The sequence below is a fragment of the Neofelis nebulosa genome, chromosome 10 (assembly GCF_028018385.1).
Source record: "Neofelis nebulosa isolate mNeoNeb1 chromosome 10, mNeoNeb1.pri, whole genome shotgun sequence".
NCBI lineage: Eukaryota > Metazoa > Chordata > Mammalia > Carnivora > Felidae > Neofelis > Neofelis nebulosa.
This window is the reverse complement of record NC_080791.1, coordinates 35,562,876-35,582,876: the sequence shown is the minus strand read 5'-3', so window position 1 is coordinate 35,582,876 and position 20,001 is coordinate 35,562,876.

Sequence of the window (20,001 nt, the reverse complement as noted above, 5' to 3'; positions counted from 1 at the left end):
GTGTGTATGTATGCTCATACACACACACACACACACACACACACATGCACATATAGGCATGTAGTTTTTCTTCAAGTCATTGTTTTAATAAATAAGAATCAAGTTATAGTTATAAGTAAGCATTTCATGTTTCCAATTTGAATTGAAATTTGTTTAAATGTCTCATTACTTGTGGCTAGAAATAAATTTGGGCTTGGTATACTGACTTTGAATCCCATAATCTTACTAAATGTCATTATTGGTGCTAAAGTTACTTTTTTATAGACTCTTTGGGGTTTTCTCATGTCTGCAAATAGCAATAACTATTTCTTCTGTTCCTATATGGATGCCTAATGCTTTTTTTTTTAATTTTCATTTTTTGTTTTTTTGTGTGTGTCTTATTGATTTGTCAAGTCCCTTCCCCAATTATACAGATGGAAAAAATGAGGAAAAAGAAGTTAGGTTAATTGCTGAAGAGTACACAGTAAAAAGTGAAGAACTGGGAATTTGAACTTGGATTTATCTGTCACCAAAATCTTGATATTTGATCACATGAGAATTAACATAAAACCAATTATGTTTTCTACAGCATTCCCAAGTTATAAATCCATAGAGATATTATTGGAAATATATTTTATTAATGAAATGTTGGTCTTGCTTATTTCATACACATCTAAACAAAGTTTTGAGTGATTCAGGTTAAAATATTAAATCCTTCAGATTTCATCACTTTTGATCAATTTAGTTTAAGACTATAAATGAAGTCATAAATTTAATCAAAATGAGCATAATAAAGGAAAAGAAAGACATATGACAATCTCCATAAATTAATGATAAATATAAAAACTCAACTAGTTTTTGCTTAGGAGAGGTATACAAATATGTATGGAGAGTTTTTTTTAGAAACACTTTACAACTGCTTCTATTACTGCATGTCTGGTTAAAATCCATTCAAATACATATGTAATTAGTTGGTTTGTCTACTACATCTACTCATTCATAATTACCAAGCTCTTCCCTCATTACATTTTATTACCAAACATTTAACTCTATGTGGAAGTAAAGGGAAACCATTTGGTCATAAACAGCAAAATGCAGAAGTCTGAATTGAAGGCAAAGTCAGTAATAGAAAAAGTCATGTTGTGTGAACAGCCTAGAAATTTCAGATATGTACAATATATTCACCCTAACATCTGTGCTGAATATTTTCTACCTAAAAATTTCTTTGAGAAATGTTTAATTTGAATATTTACTATATTTAAACTACTGTATTTACTATATTTAAACTATTGTACCTTAAATAAGGTAAAGCATTACTGCGTAGGTCATTTTTTTTCATTTCTAGTTTGATTTATGAAAAATTATATTACCATCATAATGTAAAAGTATATATTTAATATTTTATAATACCAATGAAATAATTTAAAATTAACATTATTTGTGTTTTCCATGATGATAGGAACCTCATGCACAACCTGTTATAACAAATTATAAGATACATGTGGGTATTTAATTTGAATTGCATATTTTGTATCAAAAAGAAAGTATTTTGTGTGAATCAGTTTCTTTCAAATGAGCTCTACTAAAAATAATCTTGAGATGCTAAAGTTTTATAAAAAAATACTGTTTTGTTTAAGTCTTATATATATATTTTACATGCATACAAAAGCCCTCAAAGTGACCTAGTTTTCATTTTACTTATTTCCAACCACCAGAGCATTGAGCGGTTTTTAGGAGGAAGCTCTTTTCTCCTTGATGGCTTATCTACAGTAGATATCTGGTCAAGAGCCTGAAGAAAAATCAAATTACATTGAATTAATTATTTTAGTAACACTGGCAAGTGTGTAGTAAACCTCTAATTGGTAGGCTGCTTATATTTGTTCTTGTTATGATAGGATGACTTTAATTTTTTTTTCAACGTTTTTTATTTATTTTTGGGACAGAGAGAGACAGAGCATGAACGGGGGAGGGGCAGAGAGAGAGGGAGACACAGAAACGGAAACAGGCTCCAGGCTCCGAGCCATCAGCCCAGAGCCTGATGCGGGGCTCGAACCCACGGACTGTGAGATCGTGACCTGGCTGAAGTCGGACGCTTAACCGACTGCGCCACCCAGGCGCCCCAAGATAGGATGACTTTAAAAGCTGTCTCTGTGGGGTGCCTGGGTGGCTCAGTTGGTTAAGCCTCTGACTTCAACTCAGGTTATGATCTCAGGGTCTATGAGTTCCAGCCCTATGTTGGTCTCTGTGCTGACAGTTCAGAGCCTAGAACCTACTTTGGATTCTGTGTCTCCCTCTCTCTCTGCCCCTCCCCCACTCACATTATGTCTCTCTCTGACTCTGAAAAATAAATAAATGCTAAAAAAATTTAAAAAATAAAAGCAGTCTCTGGTGATTTTATTTCCAAATTTTATTCTTGTTATAAGACGTTTAGGACAAAATAAAAGCTATAATGAATTTCAGTACATGATACAAGAGGCATTTGCTCACATTTTCATTATATTACATTGCATTGCATGAATTATATACAACCACATATTCTAAATAAAACACAGAAAAGGTAGATTTTAGAAGGATCTATAAAATAGCTAGGCTTATGCTAAAAGTAAGTGGGGACTTGTATGCTTAGGTTTTCAACACTGTTTCCTCTAATATTTAATTATTTGTTAGCAGTAATTGTGTATGGGCTGTGATGAGCTGTTGATAACTGAAAAGAAAAATAATCAAAAGCAGAAAAAATAAGGGAACAATAGAAGAAAAATAAATTGAACAGAAACCAATTTGAAAAAAATCTTCTTTCTAAATAAGATTGCTCTTTAGATATTTATTTCACCTGCCAAACAATCTGTGTCATTTGGAACTTGTCACTATTTCCATATAGCAACCAATGTGATCTTGGATCCTGTCAATGTCTGGCTTAAATCTGTCCACTGGCTGCTTACTACAATGAAAATAAGGATCAGTTATGGATTACTTACTTTTCCTAAATTTCCAAGCTCATGTCAGCTCTGACTTTGTTCTCCCCCTTGTGCTCTTTACTGGATTACTTTAAAATACTAAGCTCTTTCCTACTTTATTGGTGAGGATAATTCTTCTTTCCAACTGATCTTTACACAGTTCCTTGCAATTCAGATCTCAATTTATATGCTACTTTTTTGGGGGAACTTCACCCACAATTGGTAGTGGGCATTTTGGTTGCTGTTACAATAGCAATTCCCTTTTCTGCTTAATTTCAAGTACCCACCTGCACTTTATAAGAATTTGACTCCACTTCATGTTAAAGTGATGATGTTTTTCTATGTTCATCACAATTATACCAAATTCTCACCACAATCATTATTCTAAAGATAGGGTCATGACCCATTTTGGATCCATATGAAACAGATAAATGTATACTAGGATTTTCATTTTAAAAACATTTTTAATATTTTCATAAAACTTTAATAATTCTCTTTTTTTCCCCACTGTCTCTCAACTTAAAGTTAGGAAAACATATAGCTTGGGAAGTGTTAGACCAACAACAATAGAAACTCTACTTCAAGATGAAGGAGTACTAAACCTGGGCCCTTGTAGCTACCAGTAAGCTGCTGATTCTATCTAGGCCTGAAGTCTGCCCTGAATTATTGTCATCATTTTTGCTTATATTTTTATTTGTTTCTTGCAGTTGAATGCACCCTTACTGGCGTGCATGTAAACTAATGTAAATATATTTTAATCCCATTCTATCCAGTTATCCTGTCTTATTATCTACCTTTTATTTATGAATATCAGAAAATGCATTTAATTTGTTTAAATATTTATTTTTAAATCCTTTGTACCAAGAATCATGGTTTACTCATAGTAAATGGATAAATCAGTAAAGAAATTGGCTGGAATCAGTAAACTACATCTCAGAGTCAATTTTATTCTATTAGATTCATTAAGCTAAAACCCCTCATTACTGACAGAAGCCTAGATATCCTATTGAAATCACAGATAACATTAAGTCCCAAAGTTCCAAACGTTACAATGTATTTAAAAGTCTTAACCTAACACACATAAAATTGACTCTGTTCATTTTAGTTTATATAAATTTAGTTTGTGCTCAATTCTGTTAAGCAAGATTTTGCCAATGCCTGACACTTTCAGCTCTGACATCTATGTTACTAGTCTTGAAATCTTTCCTGAGTTACCTTAACCAATAACTACCCTTACATGAATGCACCAGAATTATCTCAAACTCAGTATGTATGCTTAAATGAAAACATTTTTATTTTCTATTCTTCTTCCTAATTTTTATTCATTGGGATTTGAGATGTGAAGGCTTCATCCAAAATAACTATCTTCTTGGACTATTAAGGGAAAATGACCTTCTTGGTTTTGAGGAGTACTGTAAAATGTGCCTTAGCTGGGATTTGTCTGTTTTTCTCATACTTACACTAAGTTTATGTATTCTGGGAAGAAAGATTATAGAGAGGAAGCCATTTTCATCACATCACATCATGAGTACATATTGTCAACATGACATCACTGTTGGTGTGAATCCTGATAATTTTGCTGAGGTAGTGTTTCTAGAGTTTCCCCACTGTAAAATTATTCTAGCTTCCCCTTTTTATACTGTATTCTTTGGAAGGATATCATTATGTGCAAACTCCAGGGTGACATTTTCTTAAGTCTTCTCAGCTGACCGAGAAAGGAAATATCTGGGTGTCTACTAACTTCTGAATATGCACATATCCATAAATATTTCATATGTAATCACATGTAACTATATTAAGCTAAACATTAAGTACATACTGATGTTCTCAACTCTAATCCATTACCACATGAGTCATTCTAGCTTTGTCCCCTTGCTTATCTATAAACTACTACTTCAACAGTGAGAAATCCAATTCCCATCATCCACTTGGAATTGTTCAATACCAGTTATGTGTGAATGTTGGTGCCAGAAATATTGACTCTTAATCTCTTGGAAAATAACATTATCAAGTACTATACAATGTTATGTACAGCTGCCTTTGCCCCTAGTCTTAGAGAATGCATTCATTTCCAGAGTTATTTAGGGCAGCGTCATTTTTACCTATACCCTTCAGTGAGGTTATTTCATACATTTGCAATATAGTTAGATTGTTTTGTCAAATTTTTCATTCTATCATAAGATCCTTTAACTTCCTTTTTTTTTATTTTTACTTTTTATATGTTCAGATTTAGTCAGGTTTTTTCTAAGATTTTTTTTTTAACTTTTAATTTTAGAGAGAGAAAGAGTGGGGGAGGGGCAGAGGGATAGAGAGAGAATCCCAAGCATGCTCCATGATCAGCATGGAGCCCGATTCAGGGCTTGGGAACATGACCTGAAATCAAGAGTCAGACGCTCAACCAACTGAGCCACCCAGGCGCCCATGGTTTAGTCTTTAAGTTATGAAGTTCTATAGCTTTTAGTAAATGCATGGATTTTTACATTGCTTTTTCTCCTTCCCCTGTTTTTTTTTTTTTTTACTTGAATGTTTGGTCATTTATTATTAAATATTTTCTTTATTCCTAACTCAACAAACTATGTTTCTTGTTAACAGTAACCAAGTTTTTCACCATATAGTCATAACTCTGGACAGAATATTCTCAGTGCTGATTTAAAATACATTATTATTTTCCTTGAGAAGATCTTCAGTCCACTTAGTCTGCTTTACTGTCTCCAGAAGTGAATAATTCTTCATATTTGAGGCAAAGTAAAAATTCCCAATGCATATTTTTCTAGTTATATAGTAAATTAAGTGAGATATTTCTTCAACTGATAGACGTTAGTGGTAAGAATATTACAAAATATCTGGAAAATAAACCCAGATTGTTTCTAACTAATCTCTGTGTAGGTATAGCTCACTTTAAATAATACATGTATTTGTATAAAGGTAACCTGTGAATAATTTTGAGATGAAACACCCTTGAAATATATTTATGAAATTGTCACTTAAAGCATGTCACTGAATATCATTATGACTGTATGACTATCTTTTACATCAATCCAAAGTTTCATATATTGGATTTACTCAGGAAAAGTATAATTGTACAATTCAAAAAATTATAGTTAAGCTAAGATGTAAAATGTGCATTAAAATTAATTTTAAAATTATACCTAATAAGAGTAACATTAAAAAAATAACAGGCTTACAAAAGTATATTCTCAGGGATATGTTTATAAGACTAATCAAGTGTTATTGTCTACTTATTGATTTACTTCTGAATATTTTTGGAAAGTAATTTTAATTTAACCTAAGCTAATGAATCCCAAAATAAAATAATATCTGCAAGACTGGTATTTGTAAAATTAGACCTCCATGAGAAATGCCAATACCTAAAGATCAACATTATTAATTAAATAATTAAATATGTACTGAACAATTACTAATATGTTAGACACATATTCAGATACTAGTAACTGTATAAGGCTCACCCCCTCTCATCTATTCTCCTCCACCTTCCAAACACACTCTACTCCTGGATATCATTAGGTTCGATCACCCAAAGAAGATATAAAGCTCAGCTGAAATATGTAGCTAGAATGTCTAAAGGAGAACAAAAAAGAATTAAATGTTTGAGATTTTCTTCTACTGAAGTTTTTGGGAGAAAACAACACAGAGACATTCTCTACTGACAATAGTGTGATAAGAACCAACACAAGGTTATTTATTTCCTGTTTGAGAAGTGTGTCTGATAGTCTCCTTTCTTTCATTTTCAACAGAAAAAAGAGAGTGGAAAGAATCTAGTCATGCTGGTTGAGAGAAATAAGCTATCTAAACACCTTCTATTTTGTTCTTTTCTTCTTTTTCCAGTTATAGCAGTAAGATAAATTCAAGATCTTCGAGATACACTATAGTAATATCAGCTGATAATGCATAAGTATTTGTGTGCAATATAGTAATGGGGATTCAAATTCAGAGCTAGAATTGAGAATGCACCAAGTTTGTTGGTTAGAATTATTTGACAAGAGAGTTCCGGAAGATGGCGGCGTAGGAGGACGCTGGGCTCACCGCGCGTCCTGCTAATCACTTAGATTCCACCTACACCTGCCTAAAGAACCCAGAAAACCGCCAGAGGATTAGCAGAACGGAGTCTCCGGAGCCAAGCGCAGACGAGAGGCCCACGGAAGAGGGTAGGAAGGGCGGCGAGGCGGTGCGCGCTCCACGGACTGGCGGGAGGGAGCCGGGGCGGAGGGGCGGCTCTCCGGCCAAGCAGAGCCCCCGAGTCGGGCTGGCAAAAGCGGAGGGGCCGGACGGACTGTGTTCCGACAGCAAGCGCGACTTAGCGTCTGGGAGGTCAGAAGTTAACAGCTCTGCTCAGAAAGCGGGAAGGCTGGAGGACAAAGGGAGGGAGAGATGCTGAGCCCCCGGACTGCAGAGCTCAGCTTGGCGGGGAACAAAGGCGCTCGCCAGCGCCATCTCCCCCGCCCATCCCCCAGCCAAAATCCCAAAGAGAACCAGTTCCTGCCAGGGAACTTGCTCGCTCCGCGCAAACACCCAACTTTGTGCTTCTGCGGAGCCAAACCTCCGGCAGCGGATCTGACTCCCTCCCGCTGCCACAGGGCCCCTCCTGAAGTGAATCCCCTAAGGAGAAGTGAGCTAAGCCTGCCCCTCCCGCCCCCGTGCACCTTGCCTACCCACCCCAGCTAATACGCCAGCTCCCCAGCACCACAAGCCTGGCAGTGTGCAAGTAGACCAGACGGGCCACACCACCCCACAGTGAATCCCGCCCCTAGGAGAGGGGAAGAGAAGGCACACACCAGTCTGACTGTGGCCCCAGCGGTGGGCTGGGGGCAGACATCAGGTCGGACTGCGGCCCCGCCCACCAACTCCAGTTATACACCACAGCACGGGGGAAGTGCCCTGCGGGTCCTCACCACTCCAGGGACTATCCAAAATGACCAAACGGAAGAATTCCCCTCAGAAGAATCTCCAGGAAATAACAACAGCTAATGAACTGATCAAAAAGGATTTAAATAATATAACAGAAAGTGAATTTAGAATAATAGTCATAAAATTAATTGCTGGGCTTGAAAACAGTATACAGGACAGCAGAGAATCTCTTGCTACAGAGATCAAGGGACTAAGGAACAGTCACGAGGAGCTGAAAAACGCTTTAAACGAAATGCAAAACAAAATGGAAACCACGACGGCTCGGATTGAAGAGGCAGAGGAGAGAATAGGTGAACTAGAAGATAAAGTTATGGAGAAAGAGGAAGTTGAAAGAAAGATAAAAAAATCCAGGAGTATGAGGGGAAAATTAGAGAACTAAGTGATACACTAAAAAGAAATAATATACGCATAATTGGTATCCCAGAGGAGGAAGAGAGAGGGAAAGGTGCTGAAGGGGTACTTGAAGAAATTATAGCTGAGAACTTCCCTGAACTGGGGAAGGAAAAAGGCATTGAAATCCAAGAGGCACAGAGAACTCCCTTCAGACGTAACTTGAATCGATCTTCTGCACGACATATCATAGTGAAACTGGCAAAATACAAGGAGAAAGAGAAAATTCTGAAAGCAGCAAGGGATAAACGTGCCCTCACATATAAAGGGAGACCTATAAGACTCGTGACTGATCTCTCCTTTGAAACTTGGCAGGCCAGAAAGGCTTGGCACGATATCTTCAGTGTGCTAAACAGAAAAAATATGCAGCCGAGAATCCTTTATCCAGCAAGTCTCTCATTTAGAATAGAAGGAGAGATAAAGGTCTTCCCAAACAAACAAAAACTGAAGGAATTTGTCACCACCAAACCAGCCCTACAAGAGATCCTAAGGGGGATCCTGTGAGACAAAGTACCAGAGACATCACTACAAGCATAAAACATACAGACATCACAATGACTCTAAACCCGTATCTTTCTATAATAACACTGAATGTAAATGGATTAAATGCGCCAACCAAAAGACATAGGGTATCAGAATGGATAAAAAAACAAGACCCAACTATTTGCTGTCTACAAGAGACTCATTTTAGATCTGAGGACACCTTTAGATTGAGAGTGAGGGGATGGAGAACTATTTATCATGCTACTGGAAGCCAAAAGAAAGCTGGAGTAGCCATACTTATATCAGACAAACTAGACTTTAAATTAAAGGCTGTAACAAGAGATGAAGAAGGGCATTATATAATAATTACAGGGTCTATCCATCAGGAAGAGCTAACAATTATAAATATCTATGCGCCAAATACCGGAGCCCCCAGATATATAAAACAGTTACTCATAAACATAAGCAACCTTATTGATAAGAATGTGGTCATTGCAGGGGACTTTAACACACCACTTACAGAAATGGATAGATCATCTAGACACACAGTCAATAAAGAAACAAGGGCCCTGAATGATACATTGGATCAGATGGACTTGACAGATATATTTAGAACTCTGCATCCCAAAGCAACAGAATATACTTTCTTCTCGAGTGCACATGGAACATTCTCCAAGATAGATCATATACTGGGTCACAAAACAGCCCTTCATAAGTTTACAAGAATTGAAATTATACCATGCATACTTTCAGACCACAATGCTATGAAGCTTGAAATCAACCACAGGAAAAAGTCTGGAAAACCTCCAAAAGCATGGAGGTTAAAGAACACCCTACTAACGAATGAGTGGGTCAACCAGGCAATTAGAGAAGAAATTAAAAAATACATGGAAACAAACGAAAATGAAAATACAACAATCCAAACGCTTTGGGACGCAGCGAAGGCAGTCCTGAGAGGAAAATACATTGCAATCCAGGCCTATCTCAAGAAACAAGAAAAATCCCAAATACAAAATCTAACAGCACACCTAACGGAAATAGAAGCAGAACAGCAAAGGCAGCCTAAACCCAGCAGAAGAAGAGAAATCATAAAGATCAGAGCAGAAATAAACAATATAGAATCTAAAAAAACTGTAGAGCAGATCAACGAAACCAAGAGTTGGTTTTTTGAAAAAATAAACAAAATTGACAAACCTCTAGCCAGGCTTCTCAAAAAGAAAAGGGAGATGACGCAAATAGATAAAATCATGAATGAAAATGGAAATATTACAACCAATCCCTCAGAGATACAAACAATTATCAGGGAATACTATGAAAAATTATATGCCAACAAATTGGACAACCTTGAAGAAATGGACAAATTCCTAAACACCCACACTCTTCCAAAACTCAATCAGGAGGAAATAGAAAGCTTGAACAGACCCATAACCAGCGAAGAAATAGAATCGGTTATCCAAAATCTCCCAACAAATAAGAGTCCAGGACCAGATGGCTTCCCAGGGGAGTTCTACCAGATGTTTAAAGCAGAGATAATACCTATCCTTCTCAAGCTATTCCAAGAAATAGAAAGGGAAGGAAACCTTCCAGACTCATTCTATGAAGCCAGTATTACTTTGATTCCTAAACCAGACAGAGACCCAGTAAAAAAAGAGAACTACAGGCCAATATCCCTGATGAATATGGATGCAAAAATTCTCAATAAGATACTAGCAAATCGAATTCAACAGCATATAAAAAGAATTATTCACCATGATCAAGTGGGATTCATTCCTGGGATGCAGGGCTGGTTCAACATTCGCAAATCGATCAACGTGATACATCACATTAACAAAAAAAAAGAGAAGAACCATATGATCCTGTCAATCGATGCAGAAAAGGCCTTTGACAAAATCCAGCACCCTTTCTTAATAAAAACCCTGGAGAAAGTCGGGATAGAAGGAACATACTTAAAGATCATAAAAGCCATTTATGAAAAGCCCACAGCTAACATCATCCTCAATGGGGAAAAACTGAGAGCTTTTTCCCTGAGATCAGGAACACGACAGGGATGCCCACTCTCACCGCTGCTGTTTAATATAGTGCTGGAAGTTCTAGCATCAGCAATCAGACAACAAAAGGAAATCAAAGGCATCCAAATTGGCAAAGATGAAGTCAAGCTTTCGCTTTTTGCAGATGACATGATATTATACATGGAAAATCCGATAGACTCCACCAAAAGTCTGCTAGAACTGATACATGAATTCAGCAAAGTTGCTGGATACAAAATCAATGTACAGAAATCAGTTGCATTCTTATACACGAACAATGAAGCAACAGAAAGACAAATAAAGAAACTGATCCCATTCACAATTGCACCAAGAAGCATAAAATACCTAGGAATAAATCTAACCAAAGATGTAAGAGATTTGTATGCTGAAAACTATAGAAAGCTTATGCAGGTAATTGAAGAAGATATAAAGAAATGGAAAGACATTCCCTGCTCATGGATTGGAAGAATAAATATTGTCAAAATGTCAATACTACCCAAAGCTATCTACACATTCAATGCAATCCCAATCAAAATTGCACCAGCATTCTTCTCGAAACTAGAACAAGCAATCCTAAAATTCATATGGAACCACAAAAGGCCCCGAATAGCCAAAGTAATTTTGAAGAAGAAGACCAAAGCAGGAGGCATCACAATCCCAGACTTTAGCCTCTACTACAAAGCTGTCATCATCAAGACAGCATGGTATTGGCATAAAAACAGACACATAGACCAATGGAATCGAATAGAAACCCCAGAACTAGACCCACAAACGTATGGCCAACTCATTTTTGACAAAGCAGGAAAGAACATCCAATGGAAAAAAGACAGTCTCTTTAACAAATGGTGCTGGGAGAACTGGACAGCAACATGCAGAAGGTTGAAACTAGACCACTTTCTCACACCATTCACAAAAATAAACTCAAAATGGATAAAGGACCTGAATGTGAGACAGGAAACCATCAAAACCTTAGAGGAGAAAGCAGGAAAAGACCTCTCTGACCTCAGCCGTAGCAATCTCTTACTCGACACATCCCCAAAGGCAAGGGAATTAAAAGCAAAAGTGAATTACTGGGACCTTATGAAGATAAAAAGCTTCTGCACAGCAAAGGAAACAACCAACAAAACTAAAAGGCAACCTACGGAATGGGAAAAGATATTTGCAAATGACACATCGGACAAAGGGCTAGTATCCAAAATCTATAAAGAGCTCATCAAACTCCACACCCGAAAAACAAATAACCCAGTGAAGAAATGGGCAGAAAACATGAATAGACACTTCTCTAAAGAAGACATCCGGATGGCCAACAGGCACATGAAAAGATGTTCAACGTCGCTCCTCATCAGGGAAATACAAATCAAAACCACACTCAGATACCACCTCACGCCAGTCAGAGTGGCCAAAATGAAGAAATCAGGAGACTATAGATGCTGGAGAGGATGTGGAGAAACGGGAACCCTCTTGCACTGTTGGTGGGAATGCAAATTGGTGCAGCCGCTCTGGAAAGCAGTGTGGAGGTTCCTCAGAAAATTAAAAATAGACCTACCCTATGACCCAGCAATAGCACTGCTAGGAATTTATCCAAGGGATACAGGAGTGCTGATGCATAGGGGCACTTGTACCCCAATGTTTATAGCAGCACTCGCAACAATCGCCAAATTATGGAAAGAGCCTAAATGTCCATCAACTGATGAATGGATAAAGAAATTGTGTTTTATATACACAATGGAATACTACGTGGCAATGAGAAAGAATGAAATATGGCCTTTTGTAGCAACGTGGATGGAACTGGAGAGTTTGATGCTAAGTGAAATAAGCCATACAGAGAAAGACAGATACCATATGGTTTCACTCTTATGTGGATCCTGAGAAACGTAACAGAAACCCATGGGGGAGGGGAAGGGAAAAAAAAAAAAAAAGAGGTTAGAGTGGGAGAGAGCCAAAGCATAAGAGACTCTTAAAAACTGAGAACAAACTGAGGGTTGATGGGGGTGGGAGGGAGGGCAGGGTGGGTGATGGGTATTGAGGAGGGCACCTTTTGGGATGAGCACTGGGTGTTGTATGGAAACCAATTTGACAGTAAATTTCATATATTAAAAAATAAAAATTAAAAAAAAAAATAGAATTATTTGACAATTCAAAAATTGAGATCCCAGCCTCATCTCATGTTTTTTTGTTTTTTGGTTTTTTCACTATTTTTTAAGTTTATTTATTTATTTTTAGAGAGAACATGAGCAGGGGAAGGGCAGAGAGAGAGAGAGAGAGAGAGAGAGAGAATCCAAAGCAGGCTCCTTGCTGTCAGTACAGATACTGATGTGGGTCTCAATCCCATGAATTGTGAGATCATGACCTGAGACGAAATGAAGACTCAGACACTCAACTGACTGAGCCACCCAGACACCCCATTCATGTTTTCTTTTTTAAATTATGAAAAGTTTTAATATTATAGAAAATTAGTGTGTATAATAAAACTAACATTTTTTGTAGCAGTTATTCAGGTTTATCAGTTCTAAATCTTCCACACTTTCTTCAGAACATTTTCAGGAAATAAAATGTTACTGAAATTATTGAAAAGTATACACCCAACTTTGCTTCCAGAAAGTAGTTATTGCCTAATTTTTTATTATACCTATACAAAAGTATATATTTCATCACATGGCTATGTATTCTAAATAAAAGTATATGTAAGATTATTTTGCATAAGTAAAGCTTTATATTTTCATTTTTATGACTATTCTTTGTAATACTTTAACATGGTGAACTTTTTTGTTAAATATGAAACAAAATTAATGCTTCACAGAGGCCTTTCAGCATATTTTTCTTAAGTATTTAATTTACTCCTTTTCAGCATACTGCACCTAGGTATTTAATTTTTTTCTATTCATAATGTTTTGATGCTACTTTAGATGATATAGTATGCACTGAGTTATTTTATAAATATTGTGAATGACATACAGAATTACAATTGAGTTTTTAAAACTACTTGTACTCATTGAACTTGTCAGAGGTATTTATTAATTCTAATAGCTCTCCTATATATTCTTTTTAGACATTTAACATATAAAACAATATCATCTTTGACTAGCTAGATTTTATTTCTCTTTTTTAATCTTTAGATAAATCAATGTAGGTGTATAAGAATACATGTGTCTCATTTAAGTTATATTGCCTACTTCAAAGTCGTAATGAAGGTTGGACTCCGATCTCAAGTGCATTGTTAATAGAAACTGTGATAGCTGACATGATTTCCTCATTCTGATCTCAGGGAGATAGATTTGGTGTTTCACCATTAAGTGTTAAGGTCTTCTAGGACAAAGCTTCACATTAAGAAAGTTTTTTTCTATTGTTCACTCACTAAGAATTTTTGTTAAGAGTAGATGCCACACTTGGTCAAATCCTAGGGCTTTTTCTCTTTTTACAATCAATTATTGATTTTTTTACATGTTAGTCCAAATATATTGCTTTTTTGCCTCTTTTTAAATTTTTGTAGACAATTTCAAAACCACCTCCACATTCCCCAGTGTTAATGAATTATCATGAAAAACATCTTTTGTAACTTCTCTCAGAGCCAAACCGAAGATAGGACATATTCTTTGTAGCCCATCCCTGGGGACTATTCCCCATCTATTTCGAAGTATTTTAGGAAAGCATGTCCTATCCTGTATCTTGTTTTTATGCAGATTTTTTTTTCTCTCACAACGAGCTTTCTCTTGTGAATATACCACAAAGAAGCAAAAGACAGATAATTTCTTAGCAACTTCCAGGCATTGGAACTTCTTAGTTGCCCCTAAAACATCTGAAAACTTTATTATCATTTCCAGCCTCCTTACTCCCACTCTTTTCTTAATCTCAAAGAATTTTGCTTATTTTCTTAAAGGTCATCTATTCTTCACAAAAAATGTATTTTCTTATTATTTAATCTAAAACATTTAGTTTTGTTTTGGAGAGATTTCAGCATCACCACTTTGTCATTCCTTAAATAAGAAAACATGTTTCCTCAACCCTTTCTGTTTCTATGTACTAATTTTCTCCAATTTTTTTTTTATTTTCCCTCTTCATGTTTATTTCTTTATCCATCTTTATTATATTAATGCCATTTCTCAAATGTCTGGTGATACTGGGATGAATGCTTTTGTGAATACATCAGGCTTATCTTGCACTGTAACTGTGATGTGGCTGAACCATTTCCTCGAAGGAATCACAACTGTCAATATTTGTAGGCTTTTCTTCTTGAGCTCATTAGCTTGTATCTAGTGGGACATTGCAATATTCTTCTGGGAATTAACAATTATCTTCATCATTTTATTTTTCCTCCACAATGGAAACAGAACATGACCATTTTTTCTTCCCTTGAGATTCATTGTCCTTAGGCAAGGGATTAAAAATAATCTTTTTTTTTTTTTTTTTGTCTTCAAGTCCTACATATAACTTTTCAACCCAGAGTAAAAAGATCAAGGTTTTCTGGATGACCTTAAAATGCTGTGCATTTCCCAAATGAGGAAGATTTGTTTCTGAAAGTATTTATATACACAGATTGACATACTGAAGCTGTTGAATACAAAAGACTCAAATTTTTCACTCACTGCTGAAGCAGGAAGGGTAGATATACATGTGGTTATATGGCTACTACTTTCTTTTTATCCTTCATTAAACATTTTCCCTATTATCAAGATAGTATTCTATCTGGAAGGGGAAATATAAAATTTGAAAAATCGGCTCTATAAGCAACATATACACAGACCAAAAACATGTGGGTAGTATATTTTAGTGGTTATTTCCAACCACTGGTTTGGAAAAAAAACAGTGGTTTTTGTGAATTTGGAATTTGACTTTATGAGTACATTGTCTTATTGCTTGATATAAAATTAGATACGTAGAACTTTGGCAAACACAGCAATCTTTGCTAATGTTTTGTTTTTGCTTTTCTGGAGCAAAGAGGGCTGTTAGTGAGTATTAGTTCTACTTCAGTAAACGACATTCCAGAGAAAAGGACTCCATTAATCCTCAGTACTTCCTAATATAAACCCTGTCTCTGTCAGTTCATTATGCGATAATTATTCTTTTTTTCCTACGTAAATTATTCTTTCTTTTCATAGAATTCTGTTCACCAGAATTTCTCTTCACTTGTTTGTTTGTTTGTTTGTTTGTTTAGTGTTAAGGAATTATTTTTTGAGATATGATATAGGTTCACAGCAATATTGAGGGGAAGGTAGAGAGATTTCCCACATTGACATGTTCTCTCTTAGTCACTGTGGTTGGAAAGGTTGAACTTCTGGATGCTTGCAGGTCTCTGGGCTAATGACCATATCCTGTTCTTTTTAAAACTGATTTTAAAATTGAATATTTAGGATGAATTCTTAATTACCCCCTTTAGGGGAGATCAAATACGGTTCTGAAATTTCTTCTTAAATTTCTTCCACACTTGTAACACTTATTTTCCCTGTATCTCATGTCTCTAACTTATGTTTTAAGAATCACAGGGACACAAAACAACATTCAATTCCATCATGCCCTATGATTTTCATTTTTTATAACACAAATGTCTTCATACAGAATTTTGCCTATGTTGGTGGTCAGTGCATGTAGGCTGAATAAATTAAGTAGTAAAAACTTTTTGATAAAAACAATGCAAGAAATTTCAAATATAAAAATATTCTGATAGTCCTGGTAGGCAGCTCACATCATTTGATTATAGTTCAGCGCATGATCTGTGAGCTAAAGGGAGAAAGGACACAGGACAAAACCACATCCTTTGGTTGACCTCATCATTTCCAGAAAATTACACAGCCTTCAGATAGATGTACCCATGTGTTTGCACCTTTCATGTGCCTCCAATCCCTCATATTCAACTTCTCCGGAGAACAAACCCTTTGTTTCTTCCATGATGAGAAGAAGTAGTCATGCAGGTACAGAGGGTATGGAAGAATCTGTCTGAATTCTGATACTTTGCTTATGAACTTACAAATACACTTCCCCATTTTTATCATTCCTATTTTCAGAAGTTCTACCTTTCTTAAATTGCTGAAGCCATTTGAAGTCTACGGTGTGAATCCATCAGCTCTTAGGATCCGCTCTCTGCATACACAAGTTTTATCTGTTCCTGAGATGTTCAATCTGTTATTACCCATTTCCCACCTGAAATACTTTGAAGGTGGTCTCTCCTTCGTTTTTTTTTCCCCGTTAACTTGGGAGTTAAGTATATATATGCAAATACATATATATATATGCATATATATAATATATTATACCCTTTATTTATATATTATGTATTTTCTCTACCCTTTAGCATTTTTAGTGTTACCCCACCTCCAGAGAGAGGAAAAGCTGATTATATTTGTTTTAATTTTTTGTGTTTAAGTAGAAAAGTAACATTCCCCCCCAAGTCCCATAGGATGCTTGTTTTCAGTTTTGTACCAGCCTGAGCTTCAGTCATAAAATTCATGCAACTTCCTGACTACACGTTAACTGCTCTCATATATTTTTATTTTACCTACTCTATTTTATCTTTAAGTTTTTCCTTTTCAAACGAATATAATTAATCATGGATGTAATTTTTATCATAAGTATATTTTAAGACCTACCTCTTTTCTTCAGATCAAACAACATTATGGCACAGAATTTTCATGAGGATCTTAAATATTTCTAGAACTATAGTGGTATTAATCTTAAAAAAGTGAACTGAAAATACCATAATCTCTACTCTATAATATTATCCTATATATTAAATGTACATTTATTTAAAAATCTAATATTTTTTCAAATACATAATTTTCTAGAGATATATGTCTGTGTGCATCTAAATATGGCAACAGGAAATTGTGAAGAAGTAGTGATTATTTATTAATATACTTAGAGAAGTAGACTGGCGAAGGGAGAAAAGAAAGGAGGATGAGGAATATCAATTCTAACTTAAAAAACAATAATAAAACAAAATTATCTGTGTGTGTATTTGTAGAAATGTGAGTGGTCAATAACTTGTTAATAGTAGTTATATCTGAGTGGTGAGATTTCATGTCATATTTGCTTTTTTCCTTATACTTTTTTATTGGTTATAATTTTCTAAAAATTGGATTATTACATATTGTAACTAAAAGAGGTTAATTCTACAGAAACAAAAGCCGGTCAATGACCATGTTCTTTCTTGATATTCTGTGAGGCACATATAATCTACATATTATCCATATTTGTTTCTATGATTTTTAAAATCTGAAATTTAAACTTTAGAGGAGAATTATACTAATATTAAATATATCAGAATAGTTACCTTTAAATGTAGAATGATATTGATTTTGTCCACATTTTCTACTAATTCACATCACTTATTCTGTTTATTTATGGCATTATGAACCATTAGAGTATTTAAGTGAGATAAAGGCAATTCCAAGAATCATAGGGCTGAGACTCAACTGCTGGCAAAATATTGATCTTTGTTTTAAGCACACACACACTCACACACAAAATGTTAATTTTTCATTTTTAGTTATAATTAGTCTCCTTATTTTCCTATCTGCTGGATAACATTGACTGGATAAAAGAATAGTGGAATAGTGGAAAAATGAATACTCAATTTAATATAAAGAAGTAATATAAGACAAAAGCAAGAAATAAAAAGAAGTATATATACATTTATATTTACATGTACATGTACTAAACTTCTAATGAATATTATATTCAATTATGGATGAAGAAACTAGTGACTAAGAATTAAATAATTTGTTCATCCAAGGTCTCATAGCTACAGAAATCTATAGTTCTTTTTTTTTTAACGTTTATTTATTTTTGAGACAGAGAGACAAGAGCATGAACGGGGAAGGGTCAGAGAGAGAGGGAGACACAGAATCTGAAACAGGCTCCAGGCTCTGAGTTGTCAGCACAGAGCCTGACATGGGGCTGGAACTCACGGACTGTGAGATCATGACCTGAGCCGAAGTCGGATGCTTAAATGACTGAGCCACCCAGGCACCCCCCAGAAATCTATAGTTTTAAAGTGATACAGGAGCACCTGGGTGGCTCGGTTGGCTAAGTGTTCAGCTCTTGATTTCAGCTCAGGTCATGATCTCATACTTTGTGGGCTTGAGCCCTGCACTGGGCTCCATGCTGACAGCATGGAGATTCTCTCTCTCCCTCTTTCTCTGCCTATCCCTCACTCATGCTCTCTCTAAAAATAAATAAACTTAAAAAAGAAATAAACTGGTGCAATGCATTCAGAGGAGAGCTTCTGACCTCTTGAAGACAGCAATGTCTTGGCAAGTTATAACAAATATCATGAGGAGCTCTACATAGGACCATTTCTTAATTTTTATATTATTGTTGTTTGCTGAATCTAAAGCAGTCTGAACACACCAGGAAAGTAGCAAGCCACACTCTTTGAAGTCAGACACACTTGCATCTGAGTCTTGGTTTCGCCATGACAACCTTGAAAATGTTATCTAAACCATTCTAGTCAAGTTTCGTACCATTTGACATTAGTACAATATCTATAGCATATGATTATGAAATTTCTTTTTTTTTAAATTTTTTTTTTCAACATTTTTTATTTATTTTTGGGACAGAGAGAGACAGAGCATGAACGGGGGAGGGGCAGAGAGAGAGGGAGACACAGAATCAGAAACAGGCTCCAGGCTCCGAGCCATCAGCCCAGAGCCTGACGCGGGGCTCGAACTCACGGACCGCGAGATCGTGACCTGGCTGAAGTCGGACGCTTAACCGACTGCGCCACCCAGGCGCCCCTTTTTTTTTTTTTTTTTAATTTTGATTATGAAATTTCAATTACTCACATGGAAAGCACCCCTATTTCAATATTTATTTTATAAATTCCAATGATTCATAATAAATGTTAAACTACTTTTTTTTCTTGAGATGAAACCAATTAATCATCCTTAAAATGCCTAAAATGTTTTTTATTTCCTCTGAATTCACACACAAAAAAGCCACAAGATGTAATGGGAGATTGATCCCTAACTGAAAGAGTTGTAGGATTAACATTTGATTTTGTCATGTATTCAAAATCATTCTCTCAATATTTACCCACATTTAATAAATGCAATGTCCCTAGCAATAAGGATATGAATGCAAATACCTTTTCCCTGAAGAAATTTATATTCTTAGTTGGGGCAGAGAACAGTTGTCACTGGCATTTGTGGTAAAGTCCAATTTCCCATGGCCAATAGTACATGAGCAATTAGAGTCTCAATAAACAAAATGTGGAATAGTTAGCTACTTAAAGATGATGGAAAGACAGA